Genomic DNA, 9,596 nt, shown 5'->3' with positions numbered 1-9,596 from the left:
AGCATAATAGGCCACACCCAGCAGCAGAAACTCATTAGCCTATTAGGCCACACCCCCATGCTACCAGAAATGTGGTCATCCAGCCACACCCACCTTTTGCTTCTTATTCTATTTACCTTGTTTGTTGTCAACAGAAACATTAGGCACAGTACTATCCTGGAGTTTTTATTGATGTATGAAGGGAAGTATTCTTTGTGCTGACTGGTTTACAAACAATCCTCATTCTTAACAGTTAATAAGACGTGGATCTGGGAGACTCAGGTTTGAATCCCCACTCTTCCCAACTGGATCTCTCTGACTCCAGCATGCCCACTTGTCACTTTTTCTATTCTACACATACACCTGCCAAAGGTTCGCATTTCAGCGCTTGAAAATAGGCAAGTGCCTCTTGGTCTCCAGTCATTGACTAGGCTGTGTCCTGCTCAGGAGAGAGCCAGAGCTTCACTTTCTACAGTTCAACTGCATTGCTCAGATCAATATAGTAACATCCCAGTAAAAGCCTACCTTTATATAATGTTGGCTATAAAATGCTAGCCCAAATATTAAGATCATGCAGTTGTTACAGAAAATACATCCACATCACAGTAAGCAAATGTAGAAGGAAGATTCAACTTTTGGAATGCAACCATTCCAGCCATCTGGAAGACACTGCCACTTGCACCTGACTCAAGGAGAGAGCCATGAAGAAGGTGGCCTTGGTTACCATAATGTTTGATAATTATTGGAAATGTTTGGGAAAATCAAGTGCAGGGATGGAAGCAATCTGTCTGCTACAGGATCCAAGCTGGGTCAGTATGTGCATCCTGCCAGTCCATGTGTACATCTGCTTGTAATCACGTGTTCATTTTACCAGTGAAACCAGAGACCAATACCTGGATGAATGTGGGGTTTAAATCACATTCAGCTGTACATCTGCTGAATGCAACATGAAAATTACTCCATCAGAATTCCAAAGGTACACGCAGGTTCAACTGCTTGGGGTTGGGCACCCGGGGTATATCTGTTCACTGTCACTTGTGAACAGGAGCTATGCAAGCTCTCTGTTTTGCCTGGAAAAAGGACATTGCAAGCTGTCACTCAGCATCAGCAGCAGGGCTGGCCTGTGATTGTTTTGTAACCCAGGGAGATGGCATGGCCAAAGGAGGAGAAAAAGAAATGATTCATCACCTCCTCCGGTGCCATGGGGGTTGTTAACTGCTTGTTTGATTTCTACACGGGTTATGAGAAACCTGTAAAATGATATATGCTTAGCACATGCACAGAAATTCTATATTGCATTCATGAAGCACTTTCCAACTCTTACAACAGAGAAACTTTCTGTGCATAGATAATCATGGGTAGGATCCAAACAATTGTAGCCTCTGTCTCTAAAGTTGCTCCTGAGTGTCATAGATTGTTTGGAAATGGTGTGTACTTAAGAAAACTAGGAGCCCATTAGCCAATTTTTGCCTCTTACAGAAGACAGGTAAAGATTAAAAAATATTGTTTAAAAAAATCCTCCAATGCAATTAAAATGTATTGTCTATAATTCACAACTTTTTCTGCTCTGGGAGGTTTACATACCACATATCCTCCAGGCTTTTTGATGAAATGTTATTAAAATTATATATTCCCTAATCAGTATTCTTAATCCTTTATCTCAACCTTTTGATTACTCAGTCTGTTTTCCATTTCAGTGGCCTCAAAACAGTTTATCATGGAACACTCTTAGAAAGTCTCTATACATACAAAACCATACTATTAAACTCTGCTTATTAATATAAAGTAACTACCATCCTATTTGATTCTTTCCCGCACCCAATCTGATATAATTTATTTTATTTAATTCATTTGAATCCCACCTTTCTGACAAATAGATCAAGATGGATAGCCATGTTAGTCTGTAGCAGGAATCCAGTAGCACCTTAATTTGTGGCAGGGTATGAGCTTTTATGAGTCACTACTCATTTCTTCAGATACCTGAAGGATCTTCTCACTGAAGAAGTGAGCAGTGAGTCACAAAAACTCATATCCCGTCACAAATTTTGTTAGTCTTTAAGGTGCTACAAGACTCTTGTTTTTTTCTTCCTAAGTATCCCAAAGACCCATAGATAATTCTACTTTTTTCCATTTTATCCTCACAACAACTCTGTATTGCAGTTAAGCTAAGAGAGTGTGACTGGCCCAAGGTCACCCACCGAGCTTCTACATCAGTGGGAATTCAAACCCGGGTTTCCCAAATACTAGTACTCCTACACTCTTAACCACTACACCACACTGGCTCTAGTATATAAAATACAAGGTAAAAACACCACCAGAAAGGTCATAAAGGCACCACAAAGCTGGATGCATAGCAAAGATGGAATTAAGAAATATCTCTAAAAGTGAACCAAGCCATTCTGCACATCAGTCCTTCAACCCAAATTAAAACAATCCTTCTGAAGGCTTTATACACCACTTCGACATATTCAAAACGGGCTATAAGCGCTTGGAGGCAGGCATCAGAGGGAGACTCATTGTTTATTTTTGCCTGAAAAGGGAGAAGGAGGGCGACCAGGACACGGCTGGTGAGAGAAGGAAAAGGAGGTCCGAGTGTAATCCGAGACAGTGGGTACGACCTGGTGAGAGGGGTTTGGTTTACTCATGGAAACTGCTGGGCAGCTCAAGAGAGGAGAAGCGGCAGGAAGGGCGCAGTGGGAGTCACCGAAGAGGAGAAACGCTCACCCAAGCAGTGCAGAGAAAAGTTCACGCAGCCTGTAGAAGGACTCAGCTCAGGACCACCCCCCTCTCCCCACTCACTGGGACATGGAGGAGTGTGACAGATGAAGATGGGATGGCGGCGAGACAATGGAAGGGAGTGGCACCGGCAGAAGGGGAATGGCCTGGTCGGCGCAGCTCTGACAGTTTTCTCCAACCGCAGCACTGGGAAAGCAGCAGCTGGGGACGTGCCCGGGCCTGGCCACAGCAAGGGACATGGAGGCCCAGCAAGGCTTGGGTGGCGGGAGGCACTGGCAATGGGGAGTCAGGGCCAGGGACAGACAGCCCAGAGAGACACTGTGGGCCACCGGAGCGGATCCTGCAGTGAGTCGAGAAGCCGCACAGGGAAGGGTGGGGCCAGGCAAGGCCAGACCAGCATCTTCCCCTTTGAAAACAAAAAGTGCAATGGGCGGAGGATGCCAAAAGGACTGCATGGAGTGGTCCCTGTCTGGCACACTGCAGGGCCTGGGGGGCTTGGGGGGCACCCACCCATGGCCCTTCCTGCTGCTGCCTATGGGACTCTTGGCCGCACTGGGGGTCGGCTTCATACAGCAGTTCATGCCTCATGGGGTGCCTGGTCCAGGAGTGCTTCCTGACGCGCGATGCCGAGCGCTTTTCTGCGCCGAGGCTGACCACCGAGGGCACCTTCGTCTCCTTCGTGGCGGGGCCCAGGAAAGGCGAGGGGGCAGGAAAGGCAGGGGGCATGGCCAACTGGGAAGCCAGGCAGAATGCCGTTCCAGTGTGTTCCGGCCCAAAAATAGCCCTGGTCGTAGCCATTTTGTGTGAACAAGGCAACACTTAGGCTTGCCAACCTCCAGGTGGTAGCAGAGAGAAAGAAGAAATGCTGCAAAAAAATCCATCAGAATGATCTAATCATTGTTAAATAAAACGTATATAAATAAATGAATTCTTCTGACACAATGGTTGAAAATAATTCCTGTCGTAATAGTAATTCCACATCCAAATATGAATGAGCAAAGATTGCTTCCGCCATGATGGTTGAGAATGCTCAATTCCTATCATGATGATAATTCCACATCCAAGAAATACACATTTTCTAGATAGGCTTCGGCAGCAGTTCTGGAAGAGCGCAATGCACCCAGGGTGCCTGGAAAGGACCCAGGCTAAGGTGAATGGTGAGTTGTGGCATGGGGTTGCTGCCATCAATGGCACACATATTGCACACCCAAACATCTGACATTGTTGTCCATGCCCATACAGGGCCAATGGAGTTCACCTTTTGGATGAGAGCTATGACATCTCCTTGAGGCATCTGCTGCAGGGCCTCTTGTCTGCCATAAGAGGCAACTGGGGCAACAGGATGGACCAAGCAGCGAGCTGATTCTTCCCCCATGGTGGGAGCAGTGTGGGAAAACATTGCATCAGTGGTACATGCTACAGCTCAGGTGAGCACCCTGAGGCATCATTTTGAAAGATGAAGGGGTAACCCTCAGACCAGAAGCCAGGAAACCCAATGCCTTCATCGATCTGGGACAGGAACCCCTTGAGGAAAGCCATTATCCTTGACCCATAGACCTTGCAGCTAGGGGAATAGAGCATGGTATACCTCTCTTGACCACTAAAAAAGGCTTGGCAAGGAGGAGTATGAGCTGTACCCAAATTACAGCTCAGGGCTCAGAGCCAGGGTAGCCTCCCCCATAAAATCAGGGGTGCACAAAACAGAGGAGACCAGACTCTTCTGCATTCCACCAATTGCCCATACCGCAATTATGTCTGGAATGAGGCTTTGGCCTGTGTGCACTACAGATCCCGCTTGAGCAATGAAAATAAAGTTGGCCCTTTAATTATCCCAGTTTATGGTGTTGGCTCTCTTTATTCCGCATTTGTAGACAAAGCTAATTGTAGTTGTTCTGAAACACCAGTGGCCTACTTAAGTAGGGAAGAGTATGTAAGAACATAAAAGAGCTCTACTAACTCAAACCAATGGTTTGATCAAACAAGGCGATAGAGGCTGTTACGTAAATCGCTTTATTTACAGCAGATGGCTAACTAAATTTAACGTGAGTCCTTGCCAAAGTTTACGGAGGTTCTGCCAGCCCCAGAGAGCACCAGTGATGGAGACGAGACTGGTGTTTTTCCAAAACAAATTGTCTTTTTAGTAAGCAATATCGAAATCACATACACACAAAATCAGTGTCACATTCGCATACAATCAAGTTTCCTTTAGAGTTACAGGAATAGAAAATAGTTTCTCATTTACTTAGGAGGTAGGTAGGTGCACGGTTTAATACTGCCTGTTCCTGAAGTCTTGTCTGTTGCAATGTAAAAATAGGTGAAGAATGATAGAATCTAGGGGTACTTTTAAATCACACTCTGCTAGAACCAGCTAGCAGGGCATGGACCTCTTTGGCTGCGCACACCAAAGGATCAACTAAAGACAAAGGGTTTTAGCAGGCTGGGCAGAAGGGGAGTTAAAGCAGGCAGGAGGGGGGGTAGTAGTGGCTAGCAAAAAACTTAATGCATGGTTTTATAGTGAAATCTTCAGGTGGGTGGCAACCTAGCCAAACTGAGATCCCACCTATCTGTAGTCCATCCCATCCCTACCTCTTATTGGTGTGTATAATGAGGGGCAGCACTTTTAAGGGTTGGGCCAATATTTGAAACTCTAGACTCTAACTCATAGAAAGCCATCTGGTCAGGTGTGAAACCTCAGCATCATGATTCTCCTTGATGTGCAGATAGGTACCAGCTTTCCATTGACTCTAGGCACGTCCACCAGGAAATGGCAATTCAGATGCAGATTAGCTCCGTGTAAAACATGACATCAAGTCTCTCAGCAATGGGGGAATACTTGTCTTTTTAAGCTGTATTTCCTGCTAACAATGGCAAAATGTGCTTCTTCTTCCCATAAGGCTTAGTAGCTGTGTTTGTGTGTCTGCAAACTCATTAGCATGAAATGCAGTTCAGTACCTTCTATGTGAAAACCTCTCTCACACAACAGGCGATTCAAACAGCTTTACCTTTGAGTCTATGAGCAAATGTGTGCGCACAATCTATGTAGTGTGTTAGCATATATATAAATTCATAAACAGCAAATATTAGTCCATTTCTCAACAAGGCCAAGGCCCTCCAGGTGACGTTCCCTCCTAGATTTATGTTGTGTTTGTGACAATTCTGTTCCTTTACTCTAGGCCAGTGTTTTAGACTGCCCTAATACACTCCAGGACTTAGTGGGGCAAGAACAGAAAAGAGCAAATTGTTGTTACTACAGCTCCACAAAGAAAAAGAGAGCCTGAGTTATTAAACTGTGCTATTTGATACTAACCTGCCTCCTTATTCAAATGCCTAATGTTAGATGCCTAACATTAAAGATACAACAGTTTACTGCTTCTATATGTAGAGGTTCTCTCCAGTAGGATTACAAACCCCCCCAGCTGGCATATGCCCCCACTACTTGGAGGGAGGGAGGGAGGGAGGGAGGGAGGGAGAAAAATTTAAAACTGGCTGGCAGGCAACAGCATTTCATCACTTCCAGGAAACCTGGAAGTTGCATCATACATCTCTAGGAACTGGCCAAAATTTTGTGGTAAAACCATAGTATCAAGGGTGTCGCCTGTCAAGAGCAACATGGACAAGACTTGGGAATGAATCCCCACTATTCTGGAATGGAATGTTTCATAATTATCACAATTAATGTAAAAATTAAATAAATACCCTGTGCAGCACCTAGATTCAGGTGGAGCAACCTGGACACCAGACGGTGGAACCGGAGAGCATGGAAAGTTCCATTAGATCCATTGTGCAGGTCTGCCCATAAGGTCACTGGGTGGGTTGTGGTTGGCTATTCGGCATGGAGGAGGCCCTTCCCCTGACTCCCAGATGGAAGGCAGCTACTGGGGGTTGATTTAATAATGGCTAAGATGAGAAGCTGTGAGGAAGGAGTGGGGACAGAGGAGTAAGGACTGAGGAATTGGCAGGCAGTTTCTCAGTTATGCAGAAAAGTGATGGAGCCAAGGCAGCCAGGAAACTACCCTATGCAGGACCATGGTAGTAAGATTAAGCAGAGAATAAAGAGTGTCAGCAAGCATGCTTGTGTACCAGTGTGCTTGGTGGCCCAGAGATGGAAGGTCCCCCTTTCCCCAGCATGCTGAAACCTTCCACTCTAGTAGTCACTACTCCCCAGGCTGGGCCAGAATGAGACCCAGTGGCTACATCTTATTAAAACAGGCTTACCTGTCTCTGACTCTACTGGTTTCACTTTTAGAAAGCAGCAATTTCCTAATAAGGGTGGCAGAACAGCCCCAGTGACCTACAGTTATCCTGCCCTCTGAGGCATCTAGGCATCAACAGCTGTCCAAATTTGCCCTACTCTCCTGGCTTTTCCCTACCCTCAGAGGGGTTTTCTCTCCCAATTTCAGTAGACAACTGCCACCAAATGGCCTTTGTAGGAATTACCCACTGAGAGGGCCAGTGCTCCCAGGTTCCCTTCCCTGCATTGCCATTCTAAAGCCCTAACTTGTGCCTGCATCTCCCACTACCCAACATCTGGTTATCACAGGAACAGCTTACTGTACTTGCACACTACTAAGAAAGTAGTAATCTGCCAATTGACTGCCCCCCTTCTCCTGGTGCCCATTTAAAATACTGGGTTTACTTTGAACACTAGAGTTCTATGTTGCATAGAGAACAAGTACCAGCATTCAAAATTAAAAGCATTTATTAAAAAGAAAATGTCCACACACATACTATCAACACAGCAACGGATTAATCAAGGCATCCAGAAGAAAGGTGTAAGCATACAATCCATCTGTCCCCCACTCTGTACACGACCTAGCAGCTTCTAAGGAAGGCTCTAAATTCTAAAAAAAAAAAAATCCCATTACCTCTATGTCTCTGTCCGGGCCAGCAGCCCTCCACATGCTAGTGGCTGACTCCAGCAGTAGCCCACATGTAAGAGCTCCTTCTCCCTAGCTGGAATCAGCCAAAGAGACCCTCCCCATCAATACCAAGAGGTTTTGTTATCTCTGTTTGCCCACTGCCACTGGGTCAAAGAAACATTTCCTGAAATCTCCTGGAAGATATCTTCTAGCATCTTACATCCCAAATCTTACACCCATCTAATACCCCAAATCTCTCTTTCCTGCTAGTTGTCAGCTTCTAGCTGGAAGTGTGAGTTGACCATTTTATTGTCTCTGGCCAGAGAATCCATTAGCAGTGCTACAGCAATGTTTGGTGAGGCTGCTAAGTAATCATTTTGACTTCTCTCCCTCCTGCCTGTTCTTTACTAAGAGAGAGGAACACTTCTTAAAACTAAAGGTGAAAGCTTTGTACAGTCCAAACCTCCACAATAAAACATATTTTTCCACAAAGGGCATAAACTGGGTGCTTAGGGGTTGGAGAGAGAGATAGTCTCTGGGCTTTCTTGATTGACTGCAAGCTGTAGACAGTAGGATGATATACATGTGTGAGAGATATTACAATCCTGCAGGATTTGGATGGAACTGTGCCTCCTGTTCTCCTGCTGTCCTGCTGTGCCAAATTTCCCCTTGCAATCTGCACTGCCCTCTTGCCTGCTGCTCTCCAAACGTTATTCCTTGTCCATGCAAATCTGTCTCAAGGTCTTCTTGCTGCTGCCTATCTGCCCAGATGCCTTGACCTCCTTATACTACCAAATGCCCTTGCCTTGTAAATCTGCCTCTTCCTTGTGCAACTGTCCATCAAGCTAAGTGTGCCAGATGCACGTTCAGAGTCTTTCCTATGAATTCTCCCATAGACTTTAATGTTAAACATGGATGCCTTTCTTCACCCCAAAAAGGGGGAACCCTTTTTCCTATCATCTGAAATTTGGGACTGCAGATATTGTAGGGGAGTGCTACAATACCCCTAAGGTTTGTCCAATATGGATGAAAAACTATGACGACTCAAGAAACGGGGGGGGGGCCATATTTTACTGAAACCAATAGAAAATAATAATGAATTACAATTATGAAAATGAAACAACAATAATAAAAGAAACAATAATGAAATAAAAGCATACAAAACAACCCAATAATGAAACAGTCTCTTTGGGAATTTATAGTAATATTAAATGCTAGGATGCAGATCAGACTTACATATCTTTTGATTGGATATAATTTTATGGAATGTATGTTACCTTTATTTTGTATTGTTATATATTTAAGAGACTCTGATTAGAAAATAAGTCTTTTATTGTACAATTATCACTAAAGCAATGTTCATCAAAGATATGCCTGACCACCAATGAAACAATCAGATACCGACAGAGGAATAACAACTGTTGGCCACATCTGGGGACTCTTTTTACTTTCTCATCAGGAAGTGCTTGCAGAATAACCGTTGAACTGCACCTCTACATGGTGCAGTTTGTTACTTATCCCATTCATTGGCCAGGTGAGTTTTTTTGTTTTGGAAGTCTTGTTTCTTTAATATTTTTCCCTGTAGTGATAATGCAGATAACTACCAAAACAAATTGCAATTTGTCCCTTCACAACATGCATGTTGATAGACAGAGTATCTCTGAAATTTTATTGCTAAATTTGTGCTGAGGTAACAATAGGAAGAGACCTGACAAGCTAAACCTGTTCACAGGCCTTCTGGGGCACTTTGTTGGCAACTACATGAAACAGGCTACTGGGCTAGATGGACCACTGGACTGATCCAGCACAGCTGCTCAAATATATTTAGGACAGGAACCCAGGGTGAGAGTCATAGAATCAGCTAAGTATCACTGTGTTGTAGTAACAATGAAAGCCACATTTGCTGATCTTCCCCCAGCTATGCAGCCAGTAAAAATACAGCTCACATTTGGGCCATGATTAGTAATCTTATGCTTCATATTTATGACCCTACTAATTGCTCTAGGTTTTACAGCAATTTGC

Source organism: Gekko japonicus, unplaced genomic scaffold, assembly GCF_001447785.1.
Source record: "Gekko japonicus isolate JY-2015 unplaced genomic scaffold, Gekko_japonicus_V1.1 scaffold1710, whole genome shotgun sequence".
Classification (NCBI taxonomy): Eukaryota; Metazoa; Chordata; class Lepidosauria; order Squamata; family Gekkonidae; genus Gekko; species Gekko japonicus.
This window is presented reverse-complemented; position numbering follows the sequence as displayed.